The sequence below is a fragment of the Lathyrus oleraceus genome, chromosome 4 (genome assembly GCF_024323335.1).
Source record: "Lathyrus oleraceus cultivar Zhongwan6 chromosome 4, CAAS_Psat_ZW6_1.0, whole genome shotgun sequence".
In the NCBI taxonomy this organism is placed as follows: domain Eukaryota; kingdom Viridiplantae; phylum Streptophyta; class Magnoliopsida; order Fabales; family Fabaceae; genus Lathyrus; species Lathyrus oleraceus.
Window position 1 is genome coordinate 157,605,573 of NC_066582.1, and position 21,187 is coordinate 157,626,759.

Here is a 21,187-nt window from a genome sequence, read left to right on the forward strand (position 1 = left end):
AGTCAAATCATGCAATTTACAATTCTATCATATGAATTAAAATCGACCTAATCATGTAATTAATCAAACTCATGTGAATTAACCTCCAAGCCTAATCAAAACTATGATTAATCATGTATTTTTATAATCATTTTCAAATAATCAAGAACTAAACCAAATCAATTAATTCTAACTAATTATGTGAAAATTAACTCAAATTCTAACAATTGATTTCTATTTTAATTCATGAATCATTATTAAAAAAAATAGCAAAAAGTAAGAGCAAAAATCCAACTAAAAATGCAACAAAAAGGCTCAAACCGAAGGGGTACAGTTCATCCAACCAAAGGTGAAATTGGTAGTTCCTGCACTTGGCCCAAATAGAAGCCCATGCTTAAGGCAGTGTCACCCGTCCAAGGGTGCACCAGTAGCAATATGCTATGTTTAGTAGAAATGGCTAAAAGCCCCATGATACCAAGGCCCAATGAAACCCCAAATGGATAGTGCTAACAATGAGGAGTGGATAAGGATTGATTTCATTGGTGTGACGCGTGGGAAGCCGACTTTATCTGGCGTGCGCATTAGATGTGTTTGAAAGTATTAAAGGTCACTAAACGCACGTGTGGACAACCTCATGTAAAATGCAGACCAATGATTCGAATACGTACACCTCCCTCGATCATCTCATGTGCCTGTTAAATCCTCCGCCGTGCCGGAGGATGTCCTCGGTGGTGGAGGTTCTCAGAAAATAAATCAAACATCAACGTTCAAACAAAAATCATGTCATGGCCGCGAATCCACAAACAAAATTTCTTCATTCCTCAAGAATTGCTCGAATCGAAGAAAGAGACGGATGGACCCTAGCTCGAGGAATCGTAAATACATCATGGTAACCTTAGTTCGCAAAAAAAGGAAGAAGATGACTGAAAGCTTACCGGAGTAACGCCGGTGTTAGGTACGATTCTCAACTTTCTTGAGCTCTTCCTTCTTCTTATCCTTGCCTTCTTCCTCTTTCTGGTTCTTCCTGTGTGCTTCTTCTTCAATTTTCTAGGTATTGTATGCGTGAGTTTCTTCATGAGAGATAGAGATAGAGAGAGTAGTGTGCGTTGTTATTGCGCGAGATTGAGAATTAAGAGTGAGATTGAGAGAATTCTATCAGTTGAAGAGATATTCAGAGTGCAATGTGTTGTGTTCTTACGATTCTTGTAATTGGATTTTTTGTGATTTGTGAAACGTGAAATGTGATCAGTATTGAGTGATTGTATTTATAGAGTCTCTGTTCTTCTAATTTCTGTTAGAAATGCCAAATGAAATTCAACTGAAATTCTCAGTGAGTTGGTTATAAATTAGAAAACGGTTAGAGTTAATTTCGAAAGTTTCAAACCAGTTAGTGTTTATGTTGTGCCCCGTTGAAAAATGCTGGATGGATCCTTTAGTTGTTTTCTGCTATGCATTTTTACATTTGGTATGCTTATTAATCGTGTTGTTGTTAGATGAATTATGGAATTGGGATTTTGTGTTAATGAGTGTGACAATTGTGAAACTAGGTCAGTAATTCTCCTTCTTAGACCTGAACTGATGAATTTCTATTAGCATATTTTTGAAATCATCTCAAGCTGGAACCCATTGGATTACTATTCATGCATCTGTATGTTGGTGTGTTGCAGGAAATGGTATAGGCTGGAAGGATATTGATGAGCCCATTCAGATATTCGTTTGGTTGCATCTCAGTGTTTACTGTTGCAATGTGGGAAAGTTCTCAGCACCAAATCCGAAGATGGACTGCCTCTGAACTGAACTCAGGTGGATAATTCTCTTTATTGCATACTCCCTCTAGCATATTTTACTTCATACCCCTATACTTAGACTAATACCCCTATAATTTTTTAAAAATACCAATTTTACCCTTAATTGTTTTTAATCAATTTACCATTTCATTTATAACCATTCAATCGATACTTCCGAAAATTACACTTTCCATCTTCGTACTGGAACTCCTTGAAAAAGACATCCGGCATGTATTTTTTTCAAATCGAAAGACTTTGTAAAAGACATTCGGAACACTGCAAATAGTATACCAGAAGAGTTATCTAAAGATTTTCGATTCTTTTTGAAAGAAAAAAAAAGGTTCTGGAACACTTATCATATGTGTTCCGGTTAACAAAGTGACATAAACCGGAACTCTTCCTTGAAGACTTTCGGTATTATATTTCTGTATTCTGGAACTCTTCGTTGAAAACTTCGTTGAAGATTTTTATTTTTAAAATTTTTTTTTATGTTTTTTAAATTTTAAAAGAAAAAATATTTTAAAACCTCATAAAATTTATTTATGTTTTTAAATTTAAAATTTAATATTAATTTAAAGTAAATAAAATTTAAATTAAATTATATAATTTTGATTAAAATCCAAACCCATTTAAAAACGGTTTTAAACCGGTTCGCAACCAGTTCGGAACCGGTTTGGAATTTTAAATTGGTTTTTGTGAGAAGTGGTTTGGTTTATAAACCATAACCATAAAAATGGATTGGTTCATATTAAATGGTTATCCATCCACACCCCTAAACACGACGACTAATCGGTACGTGTCATTATTTTTTCTATGTATTTTTTTATATGTGATATTTTTAATATTTTTAATATGTTACTTTTAGGATTGAATATGCTCATTGGAAGTTAAAGCAGATGTTAGGAAACAGTATATGTGACATGGTCAAATATTGGGAAGCCATGAATAACAACTTGAGGTTACAACTAGGAAACATTAGAGCTTCTTTTCAAAAAAGTTTTTACGAAGTTGAACACGCGCACATAAGTCTATTTTATGGTAATTTCCGTGGTTCAGTGTCTCGAGCTGCTTTGAGACGTATTGTTGAAGAGTTATTGAGAGTTTATTATGTTGGAACTAACAGGAAAATATGTGGTTTTACTCTTAGAACATCTTATGGGTTATCTTGTGCTTGTGAGTCAGGAAGATACGCACTAGGTGGTATATCGATACCCATAAATATTGTTCGTGTTCACCGGAGGAAACTAACTATGGAAGGTGAATTAGGTGGTAAAAAAATTCTTCGATCTTGTTTCCGGTTCTTGGTTATTTTTCGTTTAAGTGCTGAAAAATAAATTGCGGAAAGTAAAAGGACACCGGAAATTATAGTGGTTCCCTTCACACTCCGAAGGTACTCCACTCCCCTTTCGACTCGAAAGAGATTTCACTATAGTTAGAATTATTGTACATCCTAGTCACACCAATGGTGATGCTTACTATCTAACCTATAGGTAATCAAGTGTATGAAGAACAATCCTCTTCAACACTTCACTTGTTTCCAACAATCCTGGACAACAAGGTATGATACAAAAATCTGAACTTAATTAAAAAGTTGATGATGAATCTTGAATATATTAATCACTTGGATTAATCTTCCCCTTTGGATATCAATCACTCAATGTAGTATACAAGTGTTCAAACCAAATGATATGTATTCTTAGCAAGGTATATGAAGGTTTAATGCAAAGAATACTTTTTTAAGAAAGTTTTTGGACACTTGATAAAAATCTGATTATTATAAGAATGATTAATTGAAAGTGTTTGCAAGAAAGGAGGTGGTCATAAAAAATGAGTAATGATGTTTATATATTGCTACAAACACCTTTTTGAAAGAGTATGATGAATGAAAGGATGCCATGATTCAAAGGAATGCAAAGAAAACATTTGAATGAAGAAATGCACCAATCTGCCAAAATTCGTCAGTGGTAACCGGTTACTGCTCGGTGGGTAACTGGTTACTTGCTTCCAACGTTCAAAAAATATTTGAAAAAACAACAGTGGTAACCGGTTACTGCTCGGTGGGTAACCGGTTACTGAAGCCCAGTTTTGAAAAATAGAATTTGGCAGAATGTGAAAAATGAAATGCAATACATCCTAATTTTCTATATGAACCAAGATATCATGGAATAAATATTTGAACACTTGTATATCATATTAGTGAAAGTTTTAGATATACCAATGATGATACTTGATCCTTTGAAATGATATACTTCACTTGAATCTTTACTCCACTTCAATTCACTTCAAGTCTTTGACAACTTTTTGATCTTTTCACATGAGAATTGTTTAGAGATGTTGTAATCATCAAAATCATCAAGAAGCCATGACTTCACAATCTCCCCCTTTTTGATGATGACAACTCACTACTTGAAAGTTGATTCTAAACTTGTTTCTCTAATCCAAGGATATCTCCCCCTATGCAAGTGCTCCCCCTTTCTTTTGGAATATGAGCAAAGCTTTGGAAATGTGTATCTTTCCTACAAAATGTTAGAGAAACAAAAACAACAAGCAATTCTTCTCCCCCTTTGTCATTAGCAAAAAGGTTGGGAAAAGACTTGATAAAAAACAGTCATACAATCACAAACATAATAAGCATTTATTCACAAAAATGATAACCAAGGTTGTCTTTGTCGTTGTTGAGGACAAAGCACTTACACCCGAAAATATGAAAGAAAGAAATATTTGGTTTTCTCCCTTTGAAAAGTTCATAAGGGGTTTTCTTGAGAACAGGCCGAATATTAACATGGTTACTTATAAAACATGCCGTGCTCAGCGCATCCGCCCAAAAATACTTAGGAAGATTTGAATCACTTAGCATTGTCCTTGCAAGTTCTATTAATGACCTATTCTTCCTTTCTACGGCACCATTTTTTTGTGGAGTTCTTGGTGCGGAGAAGTTGTGTGAGATTCCATGTTCTTCACAAAATTCTTCGAATGAGGCATTTTGGAATTCTCCACCATGATCGCTTCTAATGGAGATAATTGAAAGAGACTTCTCATTTTGAATTTGCTTGACATACTTCTTGAATGCTTTGAAGGCATCACTTTTCTACACTAAAAACAATGTCCAAGTATATCTAGAGAAATCATCAACAATAACTAATGCATAAACGTTACCTCCGAAGCTTTTTGTTCTCGATGGACCAAAGAGATCCATGTGCAACAATTGTAGTGGCCTAGTTGTGGACACCACATTCTTGGAAATGAAAGTTGACTTAGTTTGCTTTCCTTTTTGACAAGCACCACACAGCTTATCCTTGATGAACTTAATCTTTGGAAGACCAACAACTAGATCATGCTTTATCAACTTGTTCATGTGCTCCATGTGAATGTGAGCGAATCTTTTATGCCATAGCCAAGCCTCGTTGTTGTTCGTCATTAAGCATTTTACCTCATCGATTTCTTCATCGGAGTGATGTGAAGCCATAAGAGCCATGTTCGCACATTCATCGCTTTCTGACTCCGAAGATGAACTTATCTCATTATCGTTCCAAGCAACATAAGCCTTTTTGTTCTTGAATTCCTTCTTGCCTTTGAATCCTCCTTTCTTTGCAAGTTTCGGGCAATCCGGCTTTATGTGACCTTGCTTTCCACATTCATAACAAGTGACGTCTTGCATTGATGTGGATGCTTCCTTTTTCCTGAAATGTTTATTCTTTTTAGGATAAGAGGAATTTTTATTTTTATTAAAAAACTTACCAAGCTTCTTCACAAGAAGCATAAAGTTCTCATCTTCGGACGTCTCATCATCTTTGTCATTTTTTGAATCAACCTTCAAGGCAATTCCCTTGGACTTCTTTTCTTGACTTTCATGCTTCTCGAGCCTTCCAAGTTCCAATTCGTGTTCTTGAAGTTTGCCAAATAGAGACGCGGATGTCATCTTTGAGAGACTCTTCTTTTCCGAAATAGCGGTCACCTTCAGTTGCCATTCTCTTGTCAAAGATCTTAGGACTTTCAGGTTGAGATCATCATTGGTGAAGGTTTTACCGAGAGCAATCAAGTGATTCGTTAGATGGACGAATCTCTTTTGTAAGGCAACTATAGATTCACCGGGCTGCATGCGGAACATCTCATATTCTTGACTTAGAGTGTTTAGCCTCGATCTCTTCACTTCGGCTGTTCCTTCATGTGTTTCTACCAAGGTGTCCCAAATCTCCTTTGCCGATTTACATTGAGATATACGGAAGAACTCGTCCATACTAAGAGCGCTTTGGAGTATGTTGATTGCCTTCTTCTCATTCAGAATCTTTTTCCTATCATCTTCGTCATAGGTGTTTTTCAACTTTGCGGTACCAACTCCATTCACCACATTCATCGGGTTGTGTGGACCTTCTTCAACTGCTTCCTATATACCTTCTCCTTGGGCCTCAAGATGTGCCTTCATTCTGATTTTCCAGAAATCGAAATATTCTCCGGAGAAGAGTGGGGGCTTGTTGCTACTTCCACCATCTTTGAAAACCGGGTTTATGCTTGCGGAAGCCATGCTGGATCTCTAGGAACAAGTTACCTATAACTTGCTCTGATGCCAATTGTAGTTTCAGGATTAGCCTAAGAGGGGGGGGGGGGGGTGAATTAGGCTTTATAAAAAATTTCGGTTATTTTATCGGTGGATGAATTTGTGTCGTCTAAGTGTCTAGGTTATGAAAGCAATAAAGCGGAAAATAAAACGACACCAAGAATTATCCTGGTTCCCTTCAAAAACCGAAGGTACATCCAGTCCCCGTACACCTCGTAAGAGATTTTATTATAGTTTTAGATTGTACAACCTATCACACCATAAACCGGTGAAGCCTGCGTTCTAACAACTATACAACAATCAAGTGTGCAAGAACAATCCTCTTGCAACACCAACCCTTGTGTCCAACAATCCTGGATCACAAGTCAAACAAAAATAAATCTTCTTTGATGATTTGAATAAAGTGTAGTACTATCAATCTTCTCTTGATTGATCTTCTCCTTGGATAAATAATTCACTCAAAGGATAATATATAAGTGTTCAACAAGAAATGGAATGAGATGAAACAAGAATGTTAAAAAGTTTCTTCTCAAAAATTGGTTATGAACACTTTTATGAGAAATTGACAAATATGAAAGAGTGATTATCTTGAGTTTTTATGAAAGTTCTTGGAGGTATTTTTTCATTTAAAAAATCCAGAATTTATATTGATCAAAACACCTTTTCAAAGAGGTATAATTTTCTTCATAAAAATTAGTGAAAAGGTATAAGTATTTGAAAACATTTTTCATGAAAAGAGGCCAAGAAATGCTGAAACGAACTGTGTTAACCGGTTAACCAAATGGGTTAACCGGTTAGCGCATCTAACGTTAACTTCAGAATTTCAAATATAGGGCCGTTAACCGGTTAACCCATATGGTTAATCAGTTAACACTGTTGAAACACAGAAAAATATTTTAAGTAAAATGTGTTTTTCATTTCAACATGTTAAAAAATGGTTAGGTTAAATATGGAAATGCAAAACATGATTGTTGAACACTTGTATACTAATTTAAGAGTGAATTAGATATACCTTAGAAGTGATTCAACAAATTTGCAAAAGTGTTGGCTTGATAATGAAGCTTGAACCAAATGTTGCTATGCATATGTGGCTTGATTAACTTGATGCTTTAAATTCTCTTGAAGCTCTTATCTTTTTGCATTGATACATGTTGTCTTCATCAAAATTCTATGGATTGAAGCATGTTTCTACAATCTCCCCCTTTTTTATGATGACAACCAACTTTGAGAGAGATGCTTAAGAGTGAAGTTTCTCTAATTTGATTCTCCCCCTAAGTTCAAGAACTCCCCCTAAATGAGAAGCATAACACAAAAATTCTGCATAGAGAGAATATTAGAGAAACAAGTCTTCTCCCCCTTTGGCATTAGCAAAAAGGAAGAAGCTTATGAAAAAAAAAAGGCATATAAGCATACAAGCATTATGTAATCATTAATATAGTATAAGCATTCAAACACACACGATAACATAAACATAATCATAAACAAGAACAAAAAAGCATAAGAAAACATAACAACAACACAAAGAGACATGGTGCTTTAATCTTCATCTGACACGTCCTCATTATCCTCTCCTTCCGCTTCACTACCGGCGTCACCTTCATCATCATCCTCGGGAAGGTTACGGGAACTCAACACAAGGTTACAGAGGCTTTTGATTGCACAGGTAGTTTCACGGTGTTGGCTCATAATGGTGGTATAAAGGAATTCGTTGGTAATGCCACCATCCGGGATAGGAAAGTTGGATGAAGAGGACCCGTCATCATATTTATACGATCCGTCGTTGCATTGAACTATGCCGGTATTCTTCATGATTGTAACTCCGTTGGTCTCATTTGCGGTTGTGGTCATTGCAATGAACGGTTCTCTTCCGATTTCCATGTCGGTAGATTCCAAAATTCTTGAAATAAGACGGCCATAGGGCAACCTAGTCTTTAGGGTGAGTTGTTGTTTGAGATGATATAACATAGTTGGAAGCCAATTAACTTTGATCTTGTTCTTCACAGCAAACATAACCTGCATCTCTAAGTCATTGATTTGAGAAAGATTTGAGTCCTTTGGCAACAAAACATGACAGATAACATAGTGTAGCATCCGATCATCAACTGACAAATTCTTCGCATAACAGAGTGTGCGAGAAGTACGCTGACCCGAAACAATAACAACCCTTGGAAACCTGCAGATTGAGTAATAATACTCCATTTTGTCATATTTAGCCCATTTGCCATCCACATGGTTAACCCCTTTCCGGAGAAAAATTCCCGAATATGGAATCCTAAGAGAAGCGGCCAACATACCTAGGTCTGTCTCAATCTCACAGTCTCTCACAGTAGCAAACATCATATGTTTATCATTATCATTCAGGTTCAAAGTGAAATGGTTCAAAAATGATTTCACCAAATCAGGGTAAATTTTTCCATTATCAGTGATAAACTCATGCATCCCTTGAATTTTCAACAGCTCAGGGAAGGTGAAAGTAAAAGGTGTGAAGGATTTTAGGTTCACATACTTTCCCTTGAGAAGATGTCTGACCCTGACCTTGAAATCCATTCTTCTCTTTTTTGTTGTTTCCATTTGCATCTCTTCCTCTTCACTGCTTGACACTGACACATGAGCCTTTCCCTTTCTTGGAGGAGCCATGGATGAAGATGGTTGAGTGGAGTTTAATGGTGTTTTAATGATATTCAAGGAGTTTGAAAGTTAAAGAAATGAGATAAGGGTGTTTATGGTGAGTCAAAGTAGGAAGAATAGGAGTTATGAGGTGTTGGTAAGGATTAAAACACATGCACCATAAATAAAAACGCATACCAAAACTTTAAATAAAAACTTTAAACATTCTGTACTTAAAAAAGTAACGCAGAAATGCTATCTGGGAAGCGTTAACCGGTTAACCGATTCCGTTAACCGGTTAACGGGCTAAAATTTTCAAAAAATTAAAAAAATCCAGCAGCTTTGTTTTGAAGAAATGGGAAAAGATTTTCACAAAGTATTAGCACTTATCAATACGCAACTTTCGATCAAAAAATATTTTGAAACCGATAATTTTCGGACATACGACAGTAAGAAAAACTAAAAACGGCGAAAAAAGAGTGCTAGCATTATATTAAAGTGAAAATAAGCATATTTTAAGCTACTATAACACATAACAAACAATTTTAAGAAAAGGTTAGATGTCACCTTCATTGAGAATACCAAGTTCTCGCTGAATCTTGAAAAATTGCTCTTTAGCCAATGGTTTTGTGAATATGTCGGCAAGTTGGTTATGTGTATCCACGAACGTAACATCTACATCTCCGTTGAGCACGTGATCTCGAAGGAAATGATGCCGGATATCTATGTGCTTTGTCCTTGAATGCATGACCGGGTTCTTTGTGATGTTGATGGAACTTGTGTTATCACATCGAAGAGGAATGCAACCGAGATCTACACCAAAATCAAGAAGTTGTTGCTTAAGCCATAAAATCTGTGCACAACAACTGCCTGCTGCAATGTACTCCGCTTCGGCCGTGCTAAGTGCGACACATGCTTGCTTCTTGCATGCCCACGACACTAGTGCATTCCCGAGAATGTGACAAGTACCACTTGTGCTTTTCCTATCGGTCTTACATCCTGCATAATCAGCGTCAGAATAAACAATCAAGGAACATATACTACCTTTTGGATACCATGGTCTGACGTTCGTTGTTCCTTTGAGATACTTCATAATCCTCTTCACGGCGGTGAGATGTGATTCCTTCGGATTTGCTTGAAAGCGTGCACACAAACATACACTAAACATAATGTCAGGACGGCTTGCCGTCAAATATAGTAATGAACCAACCATACCTCGATATTTTATGATATCTATTGAAACTCCGGATTCATCTTGATCAACGTACGTTCTAGATCCCATAGGAGTGGACATCACTTTGCAACTATCCATATCGAATCTTTTCAACAATTCCTTGCAATACTTGGATTGGTTGATGAAGATGCCATCCTTTGTTTGCTTGATTTGTAGTCCAAGAAAATAGTTCAATTTTCCCATCATGGACATCTCGAATTCTCCTTGCATCATAAGTGAAAACTCTTCGCAAAGATCTTTGTTCGTTGAACCGAAGATGATGTCGTCGACATAGACTTGAACCAATAAGGTGTTACCCTTGATCTTCTTTATGAACAAAGTCTTGTCAACCTTTCCTTTTACAAATCCCTTTTCACATAGAAAGTTGTTGAGGCGGTCATACCACACTCTTGGTGCTTGCTTTAAGCCATATAGTGCTTTCTTCAACTTGTAAACATGTGAAGGATTCTTGAAGTCTTCAAAACCCGAAGGTTGCTTGACGTAGACTTCTTCATTGATGTAGCCAATCAGGAAAGCGCTTTTGACATCCATCTGAAACAATTGAAAATTCATAGAATAAGCATAAGCAAGTAATAATCGAATTGCTTCTAACCTTGCTACCGGAGCGAACGTCTCATCAAAATCAATTCCTTCCTCTTGGTTGTATCCTTGTGCGACCAATCTTGCTTTGTTACAAACTATGATCCCATTCTCATCAAGTTTGTTCTTGAACACCCATCTTGTTCCTATGATGTGCTTGTTGTCCGGTCTTGGTACAAGACTCCAAACTTGATTCCTTTCGAATTGGTTGAGTTCTTCTTGCATTGCTACTATCCATTGATCGTCGCCTAAGGCTTCATCGACTTTGGTTGGTTCTATTTGAGATACAAAAGTCATGTTGAGACAAGCATCCTTGAGATTTAGTCGTGTTGCAATGCCTTGGCTAATATCACCAATAACTTTATCGATCGGGTGATCTCTATGAGTTCTCCATTCTTTCGGTATATCATGATGTTCTTCAATGATTGGTGAGTCATCTCCTTGTGGTATTGGTTGATCATTTGGAACTTCCTTTTGTTGTTGTGACATATCTATTATATCATCATCATCAACAACAATAATGTTATCCTCTTTCGAGGGGTTAGTTTCATCAAAAGATACATGCATTGATTCTTCAATAGAAAGAGTTCTTTTATTGAAAGTTCTAAATGCCTTACTAGATAGGGAGTAGCCAAGGAAGATACCTTCGTCGGATTTCTCATCGAACTTACCAAGGTTGTCCTTATCATTGTTGAGGATAAAACATTTGCACCCAAAAATGTGAAAGAAAGATATATTGGACTTCCTTCCTTTGAATAGCTCATACGGAGTATTTTTGAGAATCGGCCGAATGTTGACACGGTTGCTTACAAAACATGCTGTGCTAACTGCGTCCGCCCAAAAGTATTTAGGAAGGTTGGAGTCACTGAGCATTGTTCTTGCGAGCTCCACCAAAGATCTATTCTTTCTTTCTACGACACCGTTTTGTTGTGGTGTTCGTGGTGCGGAGAAGTTGTGGGAAATTCCGTGCTCTTCGCAAAATTCTTCAAAGAATGTGTTTTGGAATTCTCCACCGTGGTCACTTCTTATGGAGGTTATTGTGAGGGACTTCTCGTTTTGAATTTGTTTCGCATACTTCTTGAAAGCCTTGAAAGCATCACTTTTCTGCACTAGAAACAATGTCCACGTATATCTAGAGAAATCATCAACAATAACTAAAGCGTAAACATTACCTCTGAAGCTTTTCGTTCTTGATGGACCGAAGAGATCCATGTGCAAGAGTTGAAGTGGCCTAGACGTAGATACAACATTCTTGGATTTGAAAGTTGTCTTGGTTTGCTTTCCCTTTTGACATGCGTCACATAGCTTATCCTTGACGAACTTAATCTTTGGAAGACCAACAACTAGATCATGCTTTATCAACTTGTTCATGTGCTCCATGTGAATGTGAGCGAATCTTTTATGCCATAGCCAAGCCTCGTTGTTGTTCGTCATTAAGCATTTTACCTTCAAGGAAGAGTCATCAAATGAAGTCATAAAAATATTATTAAACCTTTTACCTTTTAGCAAAATGTCATGGGTGACTTCATGTTCTATTAAACATTCATCCTTTGTGAAGTTGATTCGGAACCCTTTGTCACACAATTGACTTATGCTAAGTAGGTTGTGCTTTAGGCCTTCAACATAAAGGACATATTCGATGATGGTAAAAGGAGGTGCTCCAATGGTTCCTACTCCAAGGATCTTTCCTTTATTGTCATCACCGTATGTAACATATCCTTTGGCCTTTAAAGATAGATGTGAAAATTTGTTGACATCGCCCGTCATATGCTTTGAACAACCGCTATCAAGATACCATTGATTCGAAGTTGTCTTCAAGCATACCTACAAAACAAAATCAAGTTTTGTTAGGTACCCAAATTGCTTTGGGTCCTTGGTAGTTAGTACCCTTTTCAACCCACACATAATTCCCTTTTGCAACGCCAATGTTTCGCACATAACAAGCATTAGGTGTGTGACCTTTAATTCCACAATAAAAACAAGTAGGTTGAAAATGACTTCTATATCTAGGAACATAATTCTTCTTCTTAGCAATCATTTTCTTTTTATGAATTTGATGCATACTTTTAGAATTGTTTACTTTCTCTTTAACAACTTGTTCACTTGCTTTAACAAAAATGGTCTCATTTGTGCTTGGTTTGGAAAACTTAGAATATCCTAATCCACTTTTATCATTAGGATACCTTTGGTGCCTAAGAATTTCCTCCAAGCCAATTTGACCTTTTTCATATCTTTCTAAAACTCTTTTAAGTTGAACAATTTGGAAAGATAAAGACTCACAATTCTTACATACAAGACTTTGTTTTTCATCCATCAACTTTTGTTTTTTACTTTCAATATATTTTTCCAAAGCAATATTATTTTCTTCTAAAGATGAAATTCGTTTCTTTTGGGATGAAATACTTTTATACAATGTCTTGCATTCTTTTAAAAGTTCATCTATAACATCTTGTGCGTCATTGTCATAAACTGAAAAGTTGCTACTAACCTCATCGATTTCTTCATCGGAGTGATGTGAAGTCATAAGAGCCATGTTCGCACATTCATCGCTTTCCGACTCCGAAGATGAACTTATCTCATTATCGTCCCAAGCAACATAAGCCTTTTTGTTCTTGAATTCCTTCGTGCCTTTGAATCCTCCTTTCTTTGCAAGTTTCGGGCAATCCGGCTTTATGTGACATTGCTTTCCACATTCATAACAAGTGACGTCTTGCATTGATGTGGATGCTTCCTTTTTCCTGAAATGTTTATTCTTTTTAGGATAAGAGGAATTTTTATTTTTATTAAAAAACTTACCAAGCTTCTTCACAAGAAGCATAAAGTTCTCATCTTCGGACGTCTCATCATCTTTGTCATTTTTTGAATCAACCTTCAAGGCAATTCCCTTGGATTTCTTTTCTTGACTTTCGTGCTTCTCGAGCCTTCCAAGTTCCAATTCGTGTTCTTGAAGTTTTCCAAATAGAGACGCGGATGTCATCGTTGAGAGACTATTCTTTTCCGAAATAGCGATCACCTTCGGTTGCCATTCTCTTGTCAAAGATCTTAGGACTTTCAGGTTGAGATCATAATTTGTGAAGGTTTTACCGAGAGCAATCAAGTGATTTGTTAGATGGACGAATCTCTTTTTTAAGGCAACTATAGATTCACCGGGCTGCATGCAGAACATCTCATATTCTTGACTTAGAGTGTTTAGCCTCGATCTCTTCACTTCGGCGGTTCCTTCATGTGTTTCTACCAAGGTGTCCCAAATCTCCTTTGCTGATTTACATTGAGATATACAGAAGAACTCGTCCATACTAAGAGCGCTTTGGAGTATGTTGATTGCCTTCTTCTCATTCAGAATCTTTTTCCTATCATCTTCGTCATAGGTGTTTTTCAACTTTGCGGTACCAACTCCATTCACCACATTCATCGGGTTGTGTGGACCTTCTTCAACTGCTTCCCATATACCTTCTCCTTGGGCCTTAAGATGTGACTTCATTCTGATTTTCCAGAAATCGAAATATTCTTCGGAGAAGAGTGAGGGTTTGTTGCTACTTCCATCATCTTTGAAAACCGGGTTTATGCTTGCGGAAGCCATGCTGGAACTCTAGGAACAAGTTACCTATAACTTGCTCTGATGCCAATTGTAGTTTCAGGATTAGCCTAAGAGGGGGGGGGGGGGGGTGAATTAGGCTTTATAAAAAAATTCGGTTATTTTATCGGTGGATGAATTTGTGTCGTCTAAGTGTCTAGGTTATGAAAGCAATAAAGCGGAAAATAAAACGACACCAAGAATTATCCTGGTTCCCTTCACAAACCGAAGGTACATCCAGTCCCCTTACACCTCGTAAGAGATTTTATTATAGTTTTAGATTGTACAGCCTATCACAACATAAACCGGTGAAGCCTACGTTCTAACAACTATACAACAATCAAGTGTGCAAGAACAATCCTCTTGCAACACCAACCCTTGTGTCCAACAATCCTGGATCACAAGTCAAACAAAAATAAATCTTCTTTGATGATTTGAATAAAGTGTAGTACTATCAATCTTCTCTTGATTGATCTTCTCCTTGGATAAATAATTCACTCAAAGGATAATATATAAGTGTTCAACAAGAAATGGAATGAGATGAAACAAGAATGTTAAAAAGTTTCTTCTCAAAAATTGGTTATGAACACTTTTATGAGAAATTGACAAATATTTATTCCATGATATCTTGGTTCATATAGAAAATTAGGATGTATTGCATTTCATTTTTCACATTCTGCCAAATTCTATTTTTCAAAACTGGGCTTCAGTAACCGGTTACCACTGTTGTTTTTCAAATATTTTTTTGGACGTTGGAAGCAAGTAACCGGTTACCCACCGAGCAGTAACCGGTTACCACTGACGAATTTTGGCAAATTGGTGCATTTCTTCATTCAAATGTTTTCTTTGTATTCCTTTGAATCATGGCATCCTTTCATTCATCATACTCTTTCAAAAACGTGTTTGTAGCAATATATAAATATCATTACTCATTTTTTTATGACCACCTCCTTTCTTGCAAACACTTTCAATTAATCATTCTTATAAACACTCAGATTTTTATCAAGTGTCCAAAAACTTTCTTAAAAAAGTATTCTTTGCATTAAACCTTCATATACCTTACTAAGAATACATATCATTTGGTTTGAACACTTGTATACTACATTGAGTGATTGATATCCAAAGGGGAAGATTAATCCAAGTGATTAATATATTCAAGATTCATCATCAACTTTTTAATTAAGTTCAGATTTTTGTATCATACCTTGTTGTCCAGGATTGTTGGAAACAAGTGAAGTGTTGAAGAGGATTGTTCTTCATACACTTGATTACCTATAGGTTAGATAGTAAGCATCACCATTGGTGTGAGTAGGCTGTACAATAATTCTAACTATAGTGAAATCTCTTTCGAGTCGAAAGGGGAGTGGAGTACCTTCGGAGTGTGAAGGGAACCACTATAATTTCCGGTGTCCTTTTACTTTCCGCAATTTATTTTTCAGCACTTAAACGAAAAATAACCAAGAACCGGAAACAAGATCGAAGAAATTTTTTACCACCTAATTCACCCCCCCTCTTAGGCGCATTTACAACTTACATTTGGACTATTGGAGAAACATGAGGTCCAAGAGAAGAAATCCAAGAGCATTGCCTTAAAAGTTGATTCCAAAGTTGTGAAGAAAGAAGACAATCCCGAAGAGGACGAAAACTTTATGCTTCTTGTAAAAAGACTAGGAAAATATTTTGGTACAAAAAATAATATTGGAAACTCTAGTTACACAAGAAGAAAGAAGTTCTCAAACAACAAAAAAGAGAAGAATGGATTTCAAGGTCAGGGTCAGACATCTTCTCAAGGGAAAGTATGTGAACCTAAAATCCTTCACACCTCTTACTTTCACCTTTCCTGAGCTGTTGAAAATTCAAGGGATGCATGAGTTTATCACTGATAATGGAAATATTTACCCTGATTTGGTAAAATCATTTTTGAACCATTTCACTTTGAACCTGAATGATAATGATAAACATATGCTGTTTGCTACTGTGAGAGATTGTGAGATTGAGACAAACCTAGGTATGCTGGCCGCTTCTCTTAGGATTCCATATTCGGGAATTTTTCTCCGGAAAGGGGTTAACCATGTGGATGGCAAATGGGCTAAATATGACAAAATGGAGTATTATTACTCAATCTGTAGGTTTCCAAGGGTTGTTATTGTTTCGGGTCAGCGTACTTCTCGCACACTCTGTTATGCGAAGATTTTGTCAGTTGATGATCGGATGCTACACTATGTTATCTGTCATGTTTTGTTGCCAAAGGACTCAAATCTTTCTCAAATCGATGACTTAGAGATGCAGGTTATGTTTGCTGTGAAGAACAAGATCAAAGTTAATTGACTTCCAACTATGTTGTACCATATCAAACAACAACTCACCCTAAAGACTAGGCTGCCCTATGGTCGTCTTATTTCAAGAATTTTTTAATCTACCGACATGGAAATCGGAAGAGAACCGTTCATTGCAATGACCACACCCGCAAATGAGATCAACAGAGTTACAATCATGAAGAATACCGGCATAGTTCAATGCAACGACGAATCGTATAAATATGATGACAGGTCCTCTTCATCCAACTTTCCTATCCCGGATGGTGGCATTACCAACGAATTCCTTTATACCACCATTATGAGCCAACACCGTGAAACTACCCGTGCAATCAAAAGCCTCCGTAACCTTGTGTTGAGTTCCCGTAACCTTCCCGAGGATAATGATGAAGGTGACGCCGGTAGTGAAGCGGAAGGAGAGGATAGTGAGGACGTGTCGGATGAAGATTAAAGCACCATGCTTCTTTATGTTGTTGTTATGTTTTCTTATGCTTTTTCGTTCTAGTTTATGATTATGTTTATGTTATCGTGTGTGTTTGAATGCTTATACTATATTAATGATTACATAATGCTTGTATGCTTATATGCCTTTTTTTCCATAAGCTTCTTCCTTTTTGCTAATGCCAAAGGGGGAGAAGACTTGTTTCTCTAATATTCTCTCTATGCAGAATTTTTGTGTTATGCTTCTCATTTAGGGGGAGTTCTTGAACTTAGGGGGAGAATCAAATTAGAGAAACTTCACTCTTAAGCATCTCTCTCAAAGTTGGTTGTCATCATCAAAAAGGGGGAGATTGTAGAAACATGCTTCAATCCATAGAATTTTGATGAAGACAACATGTATCAATGCAAAAAGATAAGAGCTTCAATAGAATTTAAAGCATCAAGTTAATCAAGCCACATATGCATAGCAACATTTGGTTCAAGCTTCATTATCAAGCCAACACTTTTGCAAATTTGTTGAATCACTTCTAAGGTATATCTAATTCACTCTTAAATTAGTATACAAGTGTTCAACAATCATGTTTTGCATTTCCATATTTAACCTAACCATTTTTTAACATGTTGAAATGAAAAACACATTTTACTTAAAATATTTTTCTGTGTTTCAACAGTGTTAACCGGTTAACCATATGGGTTAACCGGTTAACGGCCCTATATTTGAAATTCTGAAGTTAACGTTAGATGCGTTAACCGGTTAACCCATTTGGTTAACCGGTTAACACTGTTCGTTTCAGCATTTCTTGGCCTCTTTTCATGAAAAATGTTTTCAAATACTTATACCTTTTCACTACTTTTTATGAAGAAAATTATATCTCTTTGAAAAGGTGTTTTGATCAATATAAATTCTGGTTTTTTTTAAATGAAAAAATACCTCCAAGAACTTTCATAAAGACTCAAGATAATCACTCGTTCATATTTGTCAATTTCTCATAAAAGTGTTCCTAACCAATTTTTGAGAAGAAACTTTTTAACATTCTTGTTTCATCTCCTTCCATTTCTTGTTGAACACTTATATATTATCCTTTTAGTGAATTATTTATCCAAGGAGAAGATCAATCAAGAGAAGACTGATAGTACTACACTTTATTCAAATCATCAAAGAAGATTTATTTTTGTTTGACTTGTGATCCAGGATTGTTGGACACAAGGGTTGGTGTTGCAAGAGGATTGTTCTTGCACACTTGATTGTTGTATAGTTGTTAGAACGTAGGCTTCACCGGTTTATGGTGTGATAGGTTGTACAATCTAAAACTATAATAAAATCTCTTACGAGGTGTAAGGGGACTGGATGTACCCTCGGTTTGTGAAGGGAACCAGGATAATTCTTGGTGTCGTTTTATTTTCCGCTTTATTGCTTTCATAACCTAGACACTTAGATGACATAAATTCATCCACCGATAAAATAACCGAAATTTTTTAAAAAGCCTAATTCACCCCCCTCTTAGGCTAATCATGAAACTATAGAGTATGTTGATAAGGCATCTCAATCTTCACAAAGGAAATCTCAACCATCACAGACTTTGAAGAAGTTAAAATTATCAAAGAAGCAACCACAATCAAAGAAACATTTCACTCTTCAATTTCCTAATCATATTAGGTCATACATTGAAGATGTAGTTAATGTTGTATTAGATGGTAATTGTGGATTTAGAGTCATTGCATCATTATGGTGATGATGGTTGGTCAGTGGTTCGCCGAGACTCGTGGTTGGAAATAATAGACAAGGATAGGTCAACTTTGTGTGACAAGTTATTTTGTAATCGGTTATCAGAAGTGAGAGAGTCTTTGATGATAGAATCCTTTGGTTCACAACCACTAGAAAAATGGTTGACTCTACCAGATATGGGTTACTTGATAGTGAATCGTTATAATGTTGTACTTGTCTGTTTAGGCAATCTGTGCATGACTTTCTTTTCTATGACAAGTTCACATTCACCAAATGTCTTCATTTATTTCATTGGTTTTGTTAACCAAAATCATTGGATTCAGGTACGTATTTTATTTTATATGACTTACTGTTTTAATTATTTCACTTTGTTAAATATATGTTTTAATTATTGTTATCAGGTTAACATGAAAGAGGGGTTTCCGTTGCCACCGGTCACATTAGATTGGAAGAAGTTTCGTTGTCAAGCAACAACGTCTTGAATGTTAGGATTTGCAGGACGTTTACAACATTGGCAATTACTTACGCCTATATTAGCATGAATATGTAATCAAAACATGAATATGTAATCAAAACATGAATATTATATTATGTCTATTTTATTACATTCAGTTCTAAAAGTTAATACATAAATCAATGTGAACGAGAAATATGCAAAGCTTCATATAAATCAGCAAACTGCAGATCTTCCTCTTCGGCATTAACCTGTCTCAAATAACGATGAATCAATGGAGATACACGAGCCCAATTAGGATCAGATGGTCCTGCATCGTAAACATGAACTGACACCTCTCTTGGTTTGTCATGATGGGGAGAGACCAAACGTGGATGCGAAACACAATAATACCACTCTAGATATCCATCTTCTCTATCAGATGGAGTGGTGGCCAAGGTAGTTGGACGGATCACAGCAAGAATGCTCTGATGGTAACTAATCAACATCAATATCAGTAGCCATCATACGATCAAGAGGTGGGGATGGAACATACTGCTTGTACCCGAACTGAAGTAAACATTTGCCAGGCAAGTATGGAATAACTGTGTCACCCCACTTCAAACACCCCCTGTACAGACATAACTCATCAAACTGACGCTATCCTCTATGATCCTCAAATGGACACCATATGACGTCAGCAGGTGTTAGCTCGTCCAAAATAGGTCGCAAATCATCCACCTTCAGGACTCCTTTCCTATAGGACCATCTCATCGCTCGAGGAAGACCACAATTATCAACTGGTTTCCAATTCTCTCCTCTTTTTCTAACAGTTGAAAAGTACTCGTGAATCCAGCACCGTTACAATATAAAAACATAATAAACAAAATAAATTTAATTAACATACTTTATAAAATGAATCCATCACTTAATAAACAAAATTAAATTATATACTTGTAGGAGAGTAGGATATCCACCAAGCTGCTGGTAACTGAACATGGACGCATCTCCAAGGTATCTGTATAGGGTAACCAATGTAGTTGCTCCCCAACTATATCCCGAACATCTATTTAAGTCTGTAAACAGTAAGAGATATTGTGCCTCGACAAGTGTAAATGTCTTGTCGGCAAAAATTGTGGAACCCACCAACATCAACAAATATGCTCTAGTCGCATATGCCCAGCTAGAAGCAGCTCTATGTTGTATGAATAAATCGTATAACCACTCCAATTTATAATAAGAACCCCTGCAGCTATGAACATGCGATTGTGCCTCACTATGTGACACTCCTAAGTATTCAACAACAAGTTCAACAACAACCTCTTCAGTGACATCCTGAGAACTCCAGAACACACCCCTGATGGGCAAGTGAAGCAAACATGAGGCGTCATCCAAAGTAATGCTCAATTCACCAAACGACATGTGAAATAAAGATGTCTCTAGATGCCATCTTTCTATAAATGTGGAACCGGATTTGTGTCTATCTTGTTCAAACTAGTTCTCTGAAGTGAAAATAACCCAAACCTAGAAACCCAACTCTCCACCTGTTGTGGAAGAGCTAGTGGAACCCTCGATGTCAGCTTAAGTTCGTGTCCAGCAACCTTTAACTCTTTCTTCGGACCTCTTTCCTAAAAAAAATTAAAACACATATTATAAAACACAATATAAAATATTCAAATATTATTCAATTTCAAATATACATCGTTTATTTACCTCACCAAACCATAAACGACGAGCAACATGATGCTCGTACTTTATCAAAAAAGACATATCATACGACCCTCCTAGATAGCCAGCCGACTCTGCTGCAGATGAAGACGCGCCCCGTCCTAAACTATGGTCTGGAATCCTACCGTCTACACCTCGTCTTCGAACCACTATAAAAAAAATTATTAAAAAAAATGCACCATAACACTTCTTAAAAGAGTTCCGGTGTGATGAAAAACTAGGTTGAGTT

General features: G+C 36.5%; 1 long non-coding RNA gene across 3 annotated transcripts; it reads left to right on the forward strand.

Moving 5' to 3' along the window:
* Positions 1-565: 565 nt before the first annotated feature.
* On the forward strand, positions 566-19,402 carry LOC127074278 (uncharacterized). Of its 3 annotated transcripts, XR_007785964.1 has the most exons (5): positions 566-934; positions 1,647-1,782; positions 17,345-17,603; positions 18,160-19,120; positions 19,199-19,402. It is a non-coding gene; the product is annotated as an uncharacterized LOC127074278 (long non-coding RNA). The 3 variants fall into 3 exon arrangements; XR_007785963.1 differs by having other exon boundaries at positions 17,345-19,120; XR_007785962.1 differs by lacking the exons at positions 17,345-17,603; positions 18,160-19,120; positions 19,199-19,402 and adding an exon at positions 2,632-3,375 and having other exon boundaries at positions 572-934.
* Positions 19,403-21,187: the final 1,785 nt, after the last annotated feature.